At 43.7% G+C, this 17,775-nt stretch overlaps 1 protein-coding gene across 5 annotated transcripts in view; it reads left to right on the top strand.

Annotated features, from left to right (window-relative positions):
* The window catches only part of LOC120905059, a 60,045-nt gene that overhangs the window by 2,780 nt on the left and 39,490 nt on the right, over window positions 1-17,775 (top strand). The window lies entirely within an intron of this gene.

Here is a 17,775-nt window from a genome sequence, read left to right as displayed (position 1 = left end):
ACGACTGCATGCATGGCGCAAATCGGTTTCGGTTTGCGTGATCATCATCCAGCCCGTCGCACCGTCGTCGGCAGTTGGCTCGGCCCGACTCCTGTGGCGCTTTGCTGGCGATTTATCCATTTATTTATTCCCCTTTTCCACTGCCTGTGGGGTACGTTCGGTGCATCGTGTCTACCAGCCTGCATACAAATATATGCCAACACACTCACAGATATATAACGACACCCACATGAGCACTGTAGGTTTTGCGTTTGAATCGGTGCCGCCGATGACGGGCTTAATTCAGTCATGCATCTTCGCGAGCACAAAGATCGTTCAATGCACACACACACACACACACACTCGATCAGTCATTGTCGCCCGGGGGTGGTTGGGTGATTTAAAAATAGCGCGCGCCCTGTACGTCTCGCGTAAAGTCTCGCTGGCGGCCGCTTGGAAGTAAACAAACGGCCGCCTCTTAGGCTACGATCGTTGAGTTGATAGAGAAGAGAAGGAAAAAAAAGAAGCACAAAACAACCTCTAACAATCAGAAAACGGCGCTGGCCAAGTTGCCAAAGTACCTTCACACGTATAAGCAAACGTTAACGCAATAAGAGTACGATCGTGAAAACAAGGATCGCGAGCAGGCCGATCGAGCAGAAATTGCAAACGAAAACAAACGTACCAGCAACAAGAGAGCAACAGAAAGGAAGTAAAACAAATAAAATAAAACACTCAAACAACGGTCAGTTCTCATCAGATTGCACGTGTGTGTATGTGTGTGTGGTTTGGGATCGAGTGTCACGTTACAAGTCGAGCCGCTATTTTATTTTAACCGTCGTTTTTGTTGCCTTTCTTTGGCAGAAAGAAACTCCGTTTCCTCGCCCGACCGACTGAAGCTGCAGTTAAGCTGCATGATTGATTCGTGCTGATAATGTGCTTCGGCAAGCACAAAATTCTTGCTTCTCTTAAACGGTCTGAAGAAGGAATGTCTTCGCTGCATTTTCTGCACCATTTTTTGACAAAAAAAAAGAAGGAAAATTGCTTCGTAAACAGAAAAATAATACAAAACACATAACAAGAGTACCACACACACACACGCGCTACACATTGGCCAAAAAGTGAAAGGTCGCTTTCGGTGCACAGACTCAGGAAGCGGCGGTTTGTGTGACTTCTGCATTTTTCTCCCAAAGAAGGGGCCTCAGTTTGACCCACCCTTCCTGTGGTGGGGAAAGGACTGGAATTGATCGGTCGATCTCGGGCGGTGGAAAATATGTTAATCGTTTTTGCCGTTGTTGGAAGAGCGATGGTTGCACGCAGGTGGAGGTACAGGAGAGGGTTTGACTGTGGGTTGAACGCAATCCGGTGCGCTGCTCTTGGGTGCATCATGTGGATTGTGAAGGTAATTCGATGCAGGAATGTCAAACCGCTGCTTGATGGAGTGTGTTTAAAGGCTTACAAATATGCAATTTGAAGCAATTTAGTTGAAAGCTGTACCATGAGACTACTGTTGACGCTTTTTAAAGAGCACGATAATTGGTTGAAAAAAATGTAATGTTAAAACTTGTATTATGGGTACTACAATATTTGGTCCTTCGAACCGGATTCGGGACCATGCTTTCACCAATTTGCTTGTGATTCATACGTCCAAACAGTCTTAAAAGATAGAGATATGAGCTGCTCTAAAACAAGAGCTCTTAAAAGATGTGTTTTTATAAACATATACGAACCTTGAGTTGTTTGTTTATACTTAGCTTCATTATATCCAGCATAGTACAGGTTTGACAGTCCTGCCGCAAGAGCAAAGGGGAAAGATAATTTATTGATGGAATGTATCGCAGCTAATGGAAGCGAATACCAGCGCGAATACATGCTCTGTCCAATCGTAGCGCAGTTGTGGAAGCGTGCGATGGATGCATTTATGGATGAATTTCAATTATTTTGCCTCAACACTCCGGTCCCCTCCTCGCCCTGCCCATTCGCACGCAGTGTGATAAGCAAATGAGCTATTATTATCACATATCCCAATCTCATGGCCATTGCCTTCTCCGGCCAGCGTACTACATTTACAGCTAATGCTCTGTGGCGTCTTTCAATTGCTGGCGACCTCTAATAACGACTCCAATTGCTAATGGACTTTTGATGGAATGTCATCAGCGTGCAATAGATAGCACTCTCTCTCACACGTGGGACACAGTGGATCGGTGATAAAACGGGGAAACAAATGTACAAAATACATTGCCGCTTAATCGTGTTAAATCGTGTTAGAACTTATTTAGAATTACAAAACCAAACGGCACTGCAGCAATGGTGTTGGTTCAAAAAGAACTGGCAAGTGGACGAGACTTTGGCGTAGTAAAGTCATCGTCCGCACGCACCACTTTCCACCGATCTTGGTCGTAAAGAAAATTTACACATTTCTTGCGAAAACGGGCCCTTTCCAAAAACAGATGTTTGCACAGATTAAGCGATACTCTCGGGCACGTTTGCTTCCCGGGCGTATCGAACAGATTTTATTGATTATTTGCTCCCGCTTGGAACGATTTCTCGTTAGTTAAAAAGAAAAAGGAATTGGGATGTTTTTTTTTTCCTCCATGCCGTCATTGAACGGTTCAAAGAAGCGTGAAAAAGAAACGCCCACAAAAAAAAACCTGCTTCCGCTCTCATCTCGATTAGCGTGACCCGGCCCGGGACCTTTTACTCGCGCTTATCAGTCCCTACCGATCGCAAATCGAGCAGCTCTAATCAAAATGAGTATGCTTGGGCCTACCCTAATGCCCATGTTTTGCCTTTATTTATGAAAATAATAGTGTTTTGTGACTCGGGAGAATATTGTTTTCGGATCGGTAGAAAAAAAGAAGAGTTTTGATAATGAACAACATTAAATTGATTACGGCTTTTCAGAGATTTTGATCTGACCGTACGGTAAAGGCAAAGCAAATGGAAAATCGAACACTAATACTCCACGGTTCCGATAAAGAGCCCGGTAAACAGTGACCGAATCCCACTTTGTACGTGATTTACATCATGGCAAGCAATCATTGCGAAATAATGCGTACATTGTTTTACGTCAACGGCAGCTTCTAGAGCCGGCCAGGACAGCCAACCCCAATCCCCGTCTATTCGTTCGTTTGCGCTTGGCAGATGTTTTGTGATTCGCAGAAACCGAACCATCTAAGCAAACGTCTCGGCAACGGGAGACAAGTGCGCCTACTACGCACCGGCGGATACAACAACACATTTATCAGAAATGGAGCACAACACACGCTTTGGCTCCCTCTTCAAACAACTTCCGCTACGCTCAGCCAGCGTCCAAAGTGTGGCGACACAATTGAACTGATTTGTGTTGCCGTTATTAGATGTCGGTTGCGTTATGGCGAAGGAAGCTGCGTTGTCGTGGCGTGTAATAAAACAAAACACGCAAAAACGCGCTCCTTGCAACGGACCGGTCGTCCCATTCACGGACGAAGCTTTCGGTCCTGAACACTTTAAAAATAAATAATGCGTGCTTTATTTATCTTCCACACTTTTTGGCGGTTCGATTACGAAGAAAAGCGCGCGCGGCTGGGGTCACTATTGACAAACGATTCCCGGGCAGACTCGGGACGCACGCTTCCGTCCGCTAGAGAACTTGGTCCGCTGTAAACAACCCGAAAGCCCCATAAGTCAACATTGAGCGAAATTTGGCCGAGCCGAGGTCAAATAAACAAAAAAAAAAAAGTGCTATCCAAACCCCGGGCCGCCTCTGCACGACGACGGTCGAGGCGCGTAAATGTGTTGAAGCGTAAGCGATAAAATACACGCAAACCAAAGCACACACACACACAGGATGCGCTCTAGAAAGGATGCGTATCTCTTCACACAGCTTGGCCTCCCCGGTGGTAATTTGAGGGCGATGATACACACCACACTACGCCCCACGGGCCTCTTTTTTGCTCGGGCAGCATTCCTGGGCGTTTGGGCGGGACGTCGAAAAGCAATTTTCTCCTTGGCTTGCTTTTTGTCGTACACACACCCGGGAAACTCGGCACGCGAAAGGCGCTAGAGAATCTGCATATGATGTGGTGGGTGTGTGTGAGTGTCTGTCTGTGTGTGTAAATTCCCACGACGCAACAGCACAAGCATGCCCCGGTGCCTGCAGGGGGTGATTCTTCCACCAGATCAAACATCAAACCCATCTTCTTTAAGGGAAAGGACCTTCCGGTGGGAATGAGGCACACTGGGGAATTTAGTGAATGCGATGTGGCCATAAATACATTTGCGGAAAGGCACAGTATCTATTTGTTGATGTTGTTTTAATTATCTCAGCATCTACTGTACCTATTTTGGTATTCGAAGCGTTCTCTAGATTGATGTAAATTATTTAAAATGAATTCACAACTCAGAAGGTTTCTTGATCCTTGTTTAAAGTGTTTGAGACTAAGAGAGATTATTTCTTTCCATGAACATCCTTTGAAATGAAATTATTTAAACTTATTCTTGCACAAATAAATCTACGACTATGGGAGCGGACGAAGACATCCGCGTAGGTATATTTTGAAGATGTACCTCAATTTCTCTTCAGTTTTCGCGACAAAATTGTTGGCGTAGAGCTTTTGGCTTCATATTGATTCCAGCAAATTTGGATGGGACGCAGCTAGGGGATGTTAGACCGGTTCGCGTACCAAGGTGTCATATCGAAGTTAAGCCGATCTTCCTTTTCAGCTTCCTATGGAACCTCGAGTCGCTCAAGGTCGTCGGCCATTCGATACCGGGCCTTCGTTAGGTGCTCTAATTATTGTCCAATAGTGCCAAGATGTTAGGCCGGTCTCGTAGTGCAATCGTCAACTCGTACGACTTTAACAACATGCCCGTCATGGGTTCAGGCCCCAAATGGACCGTGCCGCCATACGTAGGACTGACTATCCTGCTATACGAGTGACTTATTCACTGAAATCCAAGCCTACAGGTAGAGTGGTACAGACAGGCCTTGACCGACAATGGTTGTTGAGCCTAAAAGAAGAAGAAGAAGAAGTGTCGAGATGTTGTAGACACCGAAATAGGCTTCCACGACGTCCACAAACTGACCCACGGAGTTCGTTTTAGACGCTACGGGATGCAGTGTTTGGATGCGCACACGCTTCTAAACAAAGTTTCTTCAATTTTTTGGTCAACACAGCTAGAGTTCAACTGATAGAGGGTGTCAAATTTTGTCCAGGAACTCATAGGATTCTAAGATTGATAATGTGGAAGAAAGTTTGTAAAAAGACGTTAAGGTGAACCCATGAAAAATCAACAAATTGTCTGTCCATTTTTGGTCGAATGCAAACGCTATTAACTGTTATTCATTTTGAAATAGATTATCTTTTGCAATAATTAGGCTTTAAAGTGCGATGTACTATAAGAATTTAGTGTTTTTAAAATCATAATTTATCTTCAAAAACTGCACTCTGGAAGTTCCTAATATTTGCCCTTGTTGTCCGCTTAGACACTTCTGTAGGGACGGCACTTTCTGCTGGCTCTTTCTCGTGCCTCATAAAATATACGATATCAGTCAGTGCTTTTTCTCACTATTATGTTTCTCCCCAAATGGCTCAATATCGTGCTCTTTACCTAAACAAGATACACCTACGTTTAGCGTGTTTTTTTTTCGTTTTTGTGGCGCACCGAATTTCGTTCACTGTTTTTAGGGCTAGATACTTAACGAAAGCCCCTGCACACACACAAAACGAACCAAATCCCACTCGAGGGACTGGTGTGTGGTGCAGATCAGATATGGATATTTCGGGCAGAAACACACACTCGTCGGCACCGTACGTTGGTGCGTCTGTGTGTGTGTGTGTGTGTGTGTGTGTGTGTGTGTGTGTGTGTGTGTGTTTGTGTTGGTTATATTTATCTTTGGTTGCCGCTGGCGCAGTTCTACCATCTTTTGCCGGTTACAACATGCGTAAAGTGAAGAAATCCTTGTTTATTATCGAAGCAACATAGCTAACAGCCGGCAATCTGCCGGTTACTGGAGTAAACCGTCCCCCGTCCGATGGCATCAACTGTGCGATGCCAAGCACAGCGACACTCCCTTGGTGTGTGTGTGTGCGTGTTTTGCTGGTAGATATGATGCCCATCCACCGACGACGCGCTCGACGCACAACAGCACGACGCGCTTTCCGATTCCTTTGGAGTATTATTTTTGGTATCATAATCCTCCCCGCCTCCCCAAGGTCCTTCACACCGCTTGCAAGCGAGTGACTGAGCAAAATCTGTGCACCGTGTTTTTCCTATTTGCCCTCCTTCCCACGGCATACACGCCGTCCTCGGACGTGGGAATCACATGCAGTAAACGTTACGGTACGGTCTACCTCCCGCTTTCCTGATGGAGACGCCTTGTGTTTCACCCGTGGGCCGGCCTGTGTTTACAGCGGCACGTGTCGCGCAAGGATAATGCGTACCCGGTGCGGTTTGCGTTGTTTTGGTTACATTTGCTCTCGTTGCGTAAGTAGCGCTGAGCTGAGAATTGGGCAAGGTCCAATGACTCATTACACTAAAACACACAGTTGCTGGATGGTGATTGGTCCGCACTTTACCCTTTTTAGCGTTGGGGTGCTAGCGTGTTGTAGTTAATGGGGTTTGGGACTTGTGAGGGGAACTAGTGGCAAGGATGTTTTGAAGGGGAAAAAACAAATTGGTTTAGTAAGAGTACGGCATTAAACCAGGCATTAAATCACGTGTTTAAGAACGTTTAAGGGAAACAGTATTTTACAGAAAATTAATTTGGTTCTTCAATTGTACATTGAATAATATAATTAACTTACTGACTTTATAATAAAAAAGTTAATAAATAAATTAACCAATCGCCTAATTGATCAGTTCAATGTTACAATGACAAACCCATCTAGTCAAACAATTTATGGAAAATTGATTGTAATAAGCGAACATTGTTCTAAACGTAGAAAGATCCCTATTTGTTTTGCAAAAGTGTAAATAAAACTAACAAAGTAGGGCAATTTGCCAATTGTTGCACACCACCCAATTATTACACACTGCGTATAAATTGTTGGTTATCCAAGTATTTATAAAACTTTGATAAAAGCTAATATTTTTCCTTTAATCGTGAGCATTTTTGCCACTTATTCCACAATTTTATTATTTTAAAAGAGCGTTTTTTTTCAATTTTTTAAACACAGTTGAAATATTTCGACTGATTTCGATCGAATCGAAAGCAAAACCGTTAAGAATTATGCTTCAAAAATAAGGTCTATTTCGCCCTGTGAACAACTTACACTTTATATTTTGATTGTTATCAAACAAATAAGGTTAAATCTCACGATCCTGGAGCTTTTTTTATCTTTTTGTAAAAAATACTTATTTTAATCCACTGTTTAATAATTGGAACAAAGAAAGTGCTTCGATCCTATTTATTGCACAGTCCAAAGCCTCCTTTTTTCAACGTGCTATCATATTGACAGCGTTTTGTTTACATTTGGCGTGCGGTTGCTGGTGCAAATTCGCTACTCATTTTGCGGAATTCAGGCTTGGACAAAGGACAAACGTAAAATGTGACAGTGTATCGTATTGTCCTTGACATTATTCGATAGAAAATCATCCATTTAAAGGCTCATTTTTGTTTATTTCAGTGTATTAGAAAGAATTCAATAATAAAATGTATAGTTGTGTGCAATAATTGGATTATTCAATAGGTTCAAAAAATAGTATTTTTGCCATTATTCATCATTTTTATCCCTAAAATAAAATATACTTGCTATTTATTAAACAATAATAATGTATAATAAACACTCATAACCAGAATATTGTAATTTTATCCATCTCAAACATATGAAATACGTTAACTGTTCCCTTAAGTGTGCAACAATTGGCAAATTACCCTATACATAAAAGATTAATATTTAACGCAGAGACAAATAACAAACACAATAATAAGACCTTTTTATGTGACGTTTATTTGCCGCGGAAGATAAACAATTCCTTTCCAAAGGTTAAAATGTGACGTATAAATAAAACTTCCGCACTTAATCCACCACTGAAAACGTTTTTCCCCCCCGATAACACAACGCAACATTGTTGCGCTTAATCTCGGTGGCAAACCGGTTCGGTATTGATGCAGTGGTGCGTTGCAGTGCGCGTCACAGGGGCTATGGCCTATCAGTCGGTGTTATTTGGGAATTGTTTGTAAGAAGCCACTTACGCATTCGAGAGGTCCGGTCCAGGCCTGTAGCCTGTAGATTATTTGCTTCGAGCGCGTTCCCCGAGTGACGGCGCGTAAACTTATCATCGACATGATTAAAGCCTTGCCTCCTCTCTTTCGCCAGGGAAACGTAACCTGCAATAAGGGCGAAAAGTATGTTTTGCGCTATAAAAAAAACTCTCTCTTTAGGTTAACTCAAATCGATTTTAAAAAAACAGCCACTTGATTGCCAAGCCTTCATGCGTTGAAATAAGGTTTGCTTTCGGATCATCCCCACTTCCGGCGGGGTGTCATGTTAATCCAGTCACAATACCCGCCCTGCCCTGGCAGTGCGTGTGAACGTTTGTTTGGCTAAACCCCGTTGAATGCGGCAGTGCGGTGACGTACCGGTAATGGCGTGCGGTCAACTTTGATTCGCATGATGTTGTTCATCCGGCCCCCTATTCATCGCGACCCCCTGCGACCTTTCCCCCCATTACTCAACTCTCACCGTACGCAGTACACTCCGCGGCGGAAGCTTGATGAGTGGTGCGTATTTATATACAAACCCTCTTCTCCCACACACACACACACACACACACACACACACACACACACACACACACACACACACACACACACACACAAACACAACAACAACAAAAACAAACAACAGGAAATGTGTGATGAAAATAGCAAATCATAAGACGCGTTCACTGTTAGTCACGCATAGCGAAAAAAGGGGAAGCATACTTTTGATAAGTGTATAACGTTGTAGCATGTTTGGTTTGGCAGCAAAGCTTGACGAAGAAAAGAAAAAAAACATGTTTACTTACATCCATGCTAACAATGAAGCGGCACTACAACTGCACGAGGGGAATGACTTTGTTTAGGTTTTTTTCTGTATAATATTAGTACTATTTGTAATGATTGCTTCTTTATCACAGTTTTCCTGTGCATAAGGTTTTTATTTAACTTTATTTTTGATGTATCAAAAGTATGCATTACAGTGAGATCTCTCTAAGACGTATCTTCAAAGATTCGTCAGCTTAGACAGATATCCATGTAGGGGACAACTAGGTAAAAGTGTTGCTATAAAGTAGCCAAGAAACTAACAGGAGAATTTGAGAGTGCCATATCACGGAGAGAGGAGAATCATCATGGAGAATTTGAGGTGCCAAATCGCCCTAGAGAGACATTAATCTTGAAGAAACACAAAATGCATATGGCATATGGCGCTCTAAAATGTCCATCTTCAAGAAACAATTCATCTTGAAGAGATGATTCTTAAAGAGATTCCACTGTAAACATCTAACCACTTTTATGCATTGTTTTTATTTGACGTTTAGAGTAATGTTGGCTTTGTTTATTATGTAAATCTAATAAACCAATTATCGCCATCCTCTTGTCTACGGCCTCGTCCAACTTGCTGCCTGCCTTTACAGCCCTTTGCAACCTGTTTCTGCTGACGCATCGCTTCGCTATCTTGGGCATGGTTTGCTTTGGCGCTTCCCGATGCCGCCTCCAGTGCTGATGCTTAATCTTTAAAGTCGTGTTGTGGCGAATGAAGACGATCTCGTGAAAAGGAAACCCTTCATCAACCGTCAAAGGTACGGTTCGCGCGTATAATGGGCCGGGGTGTTGGTGTTCTGCCGTGTACAACCTGCGTGTACAACAAGCGAACGGAGAACAAGCTCGATGAAAAGACGCTGAAAACAGAAGAAGAACAGCAACGCAACAACGCTAAGAATATTGATTCGCTTATCAAGGTCATTAGTGTTATTCACATTCTCGTCGTATACACTTGCTCTCTCACTCACTCTCTATTTCTGTGGGCTTCATGTGAAGGCTTATGCTATAGGCCATCGTGCTGTTATGCTGTCGTAGCTCATTCGTTCTTTTGCGTGGGTTTTTTTGCTGCTGCTGTTGTTCTGCTGTTTTGCTTGTGCGAGCTTTGGCATTTTTTGGGAGAAGTCAATGACAGCGCTTTCGTTGTTTTTTCTCTCTTCTGTGCCTTTTGTCGTTGAGTGACAGGACTTTCTGCAGCATCCATCCCGAGAAAGCTAATCTGCAGCGTTTGTGTGTGGTACCGGCACGGCACGGCACGAACACGCGAGAAGCGTACAAAAAATGGCAAACAAAACACATTCCGGTTGTTGTGATAACCGAGCACCACAGCACCGTTACGTTACACGTTTCACATGTTTCAACATTCCGATGTTTTTACCGAATTTTGGAACGAGCGTTTCGAGCGTCATCAAGCAAAGTGCATCAACGAATGGGGGGAACTCGGTTGCTACTTGTTGGCGTTTATTTTTAAATCGCAGTGGCTCCATACTAAAGACACACTGAGGAGAGTTACACTAAAACATTGAAGGATCAGAAATCTGTGCAAACATCGACATCGATCGCACACATCGGGCAGTCGGTGTGAGTGGTTTTGTTGTATGCCACGATTCGGTACGTTACGGTGTTCCTATCGCAAAAGGGGGCCCTTGGTTTGGGCCCAAAAGATGGTTGTAACAAGCGGGAGAAGAACGAAAGAAACGCGCAACATTAAAGAAATAAATAAGCACACAAATTCCCAGACCCAACAACAACACTATCATCCGTTCACATACACACAAGGAGAGACAAAGTACGAGCGCGCTAGCGTGAGGAATAAAATGAAGGGCGCATAAATTTGGGACCGCGCTTGGGGTTCCCAAAAATTTGGGGCAATTTTATATTAAAATGAGACGTTGTGAGGAGGCTAATGCGAGGAGGGAAGGGTGCGCCGTGTATGTCAATGATGCCCGCACGGCGCGAGAGAGAGAGAGAGAACTTTATCGGCGGGTGGCGGTATTCGCGTTTTGGTAATTGAGTCGCGAAGTCGTCGCGCGGTGGTTCGGGGCCAATATTACGCGCCACGATAATACTGATTGTGGATGGGTGTATGAAATGTATGAAAAGAAAGCACTTGCTTACACATGTGTGTGTGTGAGAGATGGTTAGGAAAGCGGCGAAGCAGCCAGATTACACACATTCCACGTACGCCGTAGATGTGATGTGATGTGGTGGTGGCAGGCTTCTGTGAGATTCTGTCGTCCTGGGGCGTGTTGTCGCTCTCGTAACACCGTTACACTACACTCCCAAAGTCGGTAAAGTATGCGAATGGGATAGGAATAATATTACTCTCCGTCTGCTCTGGCGATGGTACGCTTCGGGCCGCGGTTTGTGACGCGGAAGCGAACGGGCTGAATTGAAATTATGCAGATGAAACAGCAACGGGCTTTACCAGCAACAAACGGTGCGTGCGTGCGTTCGTGTGTTGCGCAAGAACTCATGCGTATACGCGCGAGTGCCAAATAAAGACGGACGCGCGAGAGTTCGTTAAAAAGCTCCCAATTATCAATTGTGGTTTGCAAAGTGCCCGAAAGGGTGATGGTGGCAAGGGAGCTAAAGAGTCAAATTTATTCTTAAACAGCATCCCTTTCACCACCGGTAGTTTCGCTTCACTCGATACTCATTATCCATGATGAAGTTCGATGAAGTCGTCCAGGTAATTGGGGAATGCAGTGGTTTTCAGCCCGGTTTGGGGTGGTTTTGTTTCTGATTTTAATTTATTATTTCTCTGCAAATAAGGTTTTACTTTTACTCAGTATAATTCCATTATCACCAGACCGAAAGCAACAAAAACAAATTATTTACTTTCTGAATTCTTTTTAATAATTTTAGTATTGTTTTTTTTATGACAACTCTAGCAACGTGTTTAAGTGCTGCAAAATGACCCTTTAAAAAGTCTTTCCTAATTTATTTGAAAGATAAAAACGTTGTTTTGTGCAACAATTACATTCTTGATAATGTCGTTTGTGGATAGAAAAAAATCCAAAATGCTGTATGAGTTGTTAAACAGCTACAAAGTGTCGAACGGAGTGCTAATAAACTGTCCTCTTTTGCTGCCCCTTACAACACTGCGTAGGTGTAACGATTGCACAATCACACCTTATAACTTCCCATCGTAACGGAAAATAACCGAGTCGAGGAGTGTCAAATATGACAGCTCGTAAAAACAAAAACAACAGCCCATGAATTGCCTTTTTGCAATAAAATTTAACCTCACACGCTTCAAATTAAAACACCATAAAACATGGACGCTGAAAACCACTGCACTGGGCACGGCAGCACAGGAGGAAACAGAAAACAAAACAACCCAAAGGGATGGGGAAGCAAAAAACTGTCACACATTCTTGAGCAGATCAAGCGCAGTGTATTAAATTATGCCATTAAATGGAGAATTAAAAACAAACCCAGCGAAAGAAAGAAAGAAAAAATGGCACAGGAAGCATCAAGCTTTTTCAACACTTCACGCGGCGCTGCTGCTGCTGATTGGAAATTTAATGTGCCTTTCCTATCCGTTTATCATCATTTTCAGTGAGTGCAGTTGCTGCTGGCAAGGAGGGGGAAAAGATCGTCTTTTTTAATGCTTTGTTTTCATCACCCTCTCGCTCGCACTCTCGTTAATTTTTATTTTATTTGCCCAGTAAACTAGCCGCTTTATTAATAACACGTAATAAGCGGGAGGAGGACACGATAACGCTGTTTAAAGCACCGTCATAAGCGTTTGTGGCTTGCATATACACGTTTCGGTTGTTTTTTTTTTTTGCTTCGTTGCACAAAAAAGATGCTTTTTTGTTGTTGCTGTTCTTACCTTTTCCTTTTTTTGTTTTGCTTCAGTTTGCAAAAGAAGAAACCGGTTCATAGGGAACGCTCGTACGCGCTCGCCGTGAGTGTGTTTATACTGGCCCGCACTAGACTGCCTTTTCTTTCAGCGGAATGTGCAGTAGGCAGGGCTAGCTTGATAGAAGGCGACCGCGGGGAAGGTTAAATAATTCATTTTAAAGGTTGCTCATGAATGCACTTCTATAAAATAATAGCCCTTGCCCTGTCGTGTGCTTCAGTGCGGGCTCCCGCAGAAACATTCGCCTGCCGTTGTATCTCACGGCTGTACGATGACCCAAGAAAGTTTTGCGTCGCCAGCGCTTTCGGGACGTTGTTTTTCGCTTGCCTCCGGTAGAAACAAACGCGAAGGAAAGAGTCAGAGGGAGGAGGTTAATCAGTCAATGTCGGTGAACAACTTTGCTAACCTCCGAAGCGATCATCGAACTGGCCCCTGTTCGAACGGGCACCCGAAAAGCGGATTATGCGGTAGCCAACCTCTCTGGCTGGTTGGTGTCGAATTTAACCACTAAAATCATCCCCCAGAAAGAGGTGCAGAAGATGATGTGGTTCGATGGGTAGATGGGTTCACTTCATGTTTTGCTGCGTAGATACACCGCTTCTGGCGTTCTCGCAACGGCCTCAATAGCACCGCCAAATTGTTCGATCTGTGCACGATCTCTGCCATGGTAGCTGCTATTTAAATTTTATTGCACCTTACGCACGCAATGCTGCGTCAGAGTTTTATTGCACTTATCCGGGAGAGGGGACGGTTTATTATCTTGCGTAATAAAATGAAACGAATCACTATGATCTACTCCCCCGGTTACGAACAGCATGTATGATTGGGATCGAAACTGTACAATTGGGTATAAAAAATAACAAAAATCCAAACGTTGAAGCGTTCCCGATGTGACGAGGTGATGTCCAAGGTGACTCAAAAACAGTGGTGGACAAACCAACAAGCAATCTGAGTTGAAGGTGTATCCAAACTTTAGATTTATCTCAATTATATAGACCGTTATAGACTTCACGGTGGGGTATTCCTGTGGTACAGTCGTCAACTCGCACGACCTAACAGCAGGCCCGTCGTGGATTTAAGCCTAGAATTAACCGAGCCCATAGCAAGGACTATCCAGCGGTGCATGAAAGCCTACCTGTCTGTATAGGTCGGCAAGTCTGCGTAGGTGTAACGTCCTGTAACGTCCAAATAGACGAAGAAGTATTAAGAACTGAAATTCTGAACTTCTGAGTCAAAATACCCAATGTCTCATTAAGTCATACCTAGGTATGCTAATTCTCGTACCTAGCAATACAATCAGGCTAGCAGATATGAAATCCCGGGCCGGGCTGGTCCTACAGTCGTCAAACTCCTACGACGTAACAACATGCCCGTCATGGGTTCAAGTCCCGAATAGACCGTGTCCCCATACGTAGGACTGACTATCCTGCTATGGTAACAATAAGTCACTAAAAGCCAAGCTCACTTTACTAGGCGGCAGGCCTTGACCGACAGCGGTTGTTGTGCCAAAGAAGAAGAAGAAGCAGATATGAAATACTTTCTTCAGCTTGAACGTTTTTAAACGTTTACTGATTTACACTTAGCAGGATAGTCAGTCCTATGTATACGGTTGCATTGTCTATTCGGTGCTTGAACCCATGACAGACATGTTGCTAAATCGTACGAGTTGACAACTGTACCACCAGACCGGACCGAGAACATGTATGCCAACAGGAATATACTACATAACTATTCATTGGGATCGTTTTGAAGAACCACTAGATCTTCTTCATACAAGATCTTCTTGTATTGTTGTTGTCCACAAGATCTTCTTCATACAAGATCTTCTTGTCTTGTTGTTGTCTACAAGATCTTCTTAGCGCATTGACACGTATCGGAAGTTGCAGAGTCATCGTTTATTCTTACTATGTATATGTGCCTTCTAGTATCACAGAGTCACTGTAAAATATGTCTTCTTCATCTGTATATCTGCAAGCAAACCTTCAAGGGGCACTGACAGTGCAATGACAATAGCGCCAAAGGAGCACACAACCATTAATTTAATAAACTGTTTCCCAAAAATCGAACCCTATTCTCGATCGACGCAGCAAACACGTCACCTTAATTGACCCTTTGCTAGAACAGTATTCGCTTGTGCGAACCACCATAATGATGGTTATTTCAGTTTGATTAGAATTTATTCGACGATAGCGCACACTAGGTGAGGGTGTTTTGTGTGTTTTGGATACTCCCATGGAGAAGGCTGTTGGTGAAGAAATACTTGCTCCATTTATTTGCGAAATACATCCTTGAGGCTGTACGACCGTCCGCCGCCCGCTTAATTATTGGTCAAAGGTACACGTGGCCACGGTACTGGGGCGGCTTTGCTTTCATTGCACGGAAGGTTACTGACAGCCCGAATTCAATGAACCCCCCAATGGCTTGACAAAACCTTATTGAAGAGTCGATATTGGCGGTGGCGGGTTTCTTGCTTTCATGCGGCGTACGTGCGTACGTTTATGGCCGCTGATTGAGTTAGCGGGGTCAGAATGTCAATCGGCGGTGGTGGTCTTCGCAATCGAACGTCCTGGCCAATCCGGTTGGTTCGTTCCGTTTCGGTGCTCCCATTCATTTCCCGCGGGTGCCTGCGCACATTTTGCAAAGCTGCTGCTCTGCTCTTGCTTTTGCTTATTCTTCCACCGCATAACAGTTCGGTTAGGTCAAGGTTGCTGTTGGAGTTAATTGAAGCTATTTGTTTGTGGTAGCGGAAGGTATGCGGGAAATGCTGTCGAATTCACTCCGCATATTTGCGCAAAAAAGAAAAAAAATACGGCAGCAGGAATTTATCTTATCGTGTGAGAGGGTGAGATTTCAAGGGAGAGAGAACAAAACAAAAACAAAATGATAACCACTCCATATTGCAGGCCAGACCAATCAGCAACACAATACGCGTCATCCGACATATTCAACACGGGCAATTGTTCAATTGCGCGCTGTAAACAATGTATATAGTCCATTGATGAGCTAATTTTATTTTCTTTCTAAATCGATCACGCTGTTGACGGCTTGGTTTGCCCTTTAAGGTGTCAGCCGGAGACGGAATGGGTCAAGCTTTCCATTCGATCATAACAACACACTATGTTTACGCCGGTTTCGAAGTTCCCGGGCGATTTTCCGGGAATTGATTAAAATCAACCAACACCACACACGACGGGGGTGTTTAGAAAGCAACCCCTTTCGAAATAACACTTGGGCGGCCCCGGCCGGCGGTTCAAAGGTAGATGATTATCATGCGTGTTTGATTTAATTGGTTTTGTTGCTGTTATTGTGTATGCCGTCCAATAACGTGCCCAAGAAACGTTCATGTTTTTCAAAACATATTAGCCTGAGAAAAACTACAAACAAAAACGTTCCAAGCTTTGAGCGGTTTCTTGTTGGTCCTTTTTGTCGGATTGCCCGCTTAACATCGCAGGACTCGAAATAATTCCCCAACAAAAAGGAAAGCAACAATAAAACCCGTCCCTTCAGCTTTTTGGTCGAATATTGTTTATTAATGCACACAAAAACGTGTCCTGGGAGAAAAACCCGGCCAGCCCGCCCGCTCGTGACTGGAAATCGTAAAATTCTATTCACCGTATTCCGACGTGCACTCCCACGTGTCCTTGCGTGCTCACCTGTGCGTAAGAATAAGGTAGGCACGCGGTGGGCGCCCAATAGGATCTAAAAATAAGGCCTTATCGTTCCATTTTCAGGTCGGCAGACACACAGAGAGCAACGAAATGTGGTGCGTATCGTAAAACACTGCCACTTCCGGGGGGGATTGTCGAGATGGCGCCATTTTTTCACGTATCATTTAGCCTCGTGCTCGAAGCTCGAACCAACGAAGCATAAAGTCTCCAAAAAAAAAGCTTCTGAACGGAAATATTACATCCAAACGTCATATATCAGAGGGTTTTGGAAGGATTTATAAGTGGTTTGTTGTTGCCGTTTTTTATTCTTCTTGCTCGTGCCCCAGAGGGTTTCAGGGAAGTTCTCTTCTTTATTATTTTGCTTGCTGATTTGCTTGATAAAGTTAATACGTGTTTGACAAGCCTCCTAAACCTTCCCGCATCGTGCAGTGTGATCGATTCTCTTAAGGTTGTTTCTCATTTTCATTTTGTGTGTGTGTATGTGTGTGTGAATGGTACGAAGAGAGGGCAAAGACCATGCAAGCCACCGAGTGGTGGTCCCCCAACATTTGCAATTCCAATGCTGGTTAGCTTTAATTGATAGTTTCCCTTGGGCTCTCTTGATTTAATTTTTCCCCTCAGTTCCCTGTACTCTCCGGTGCGGAGGCGGGCCATTGAGTTAAGCAACCTCAATTGACATTCATTAATCATTTGCTAATTATCTCGTTCGCGGGAGAGCCGGCACATTAGCACATGGTGAGATTTTGGGCAAACACAAACTCGGTCGGTCAGCTGGGTGGAAAAGGCAGTGCGCATTGTGTACTTTGTAATTTATCTATTTTAAGTTCTTTTTTTATGATTGTTGTCGTACCGTTGAACAGTAAAATAGATAAAAGAGCTCGTCACTTTTTGTGTTGCTTAAATAATTAAAAACAACTTAGTTACTGCAAAGTAGGTAATACATAAAAAGACTTTCCACGTTTGATATTTTTTAAACGAATTGTTTACTTTAAAACGACAATGAAAAGCAAAAGTTCGACGTGCTATCGTCATCAGCTGCCAAAGCGTATTATCTTCCTTTCCCAAAACTAACAGATATGACAGTCGAGCAAGCGACAAAAATAGCGTTCTCCTTTTCTGTTAATTTGATGGGACATTTCTCTGTTCATTGCCTTCTTGTGAGTAAAACGTGCCTGCGACCCTGCGCCTTGTGCGTATCCTATACGCACACTATCGCATGAAGGCGCGCGGCCCGCCATTCGACACACGCA

The sequence above is a fragment of the Anopheles arabiensis genome, chromosome 3 (genome assembly GCF_016920715.1).
Source record: "Anopheles arabiensis isolate DONGOLA chromosome 3, AaraD3, whole genome shotgun sequence".
NCBI lineage: Eukaryota > Metazoa > Arthropoda > Insecta > Diptera > Culicidae > Anopheles > Anopheles arabiensis.
The sequence above is the reverse complement of the archived record's forward strand: the minus strand, read 5'-3'. Positions and strand labels throughout refer to the sequence as shown.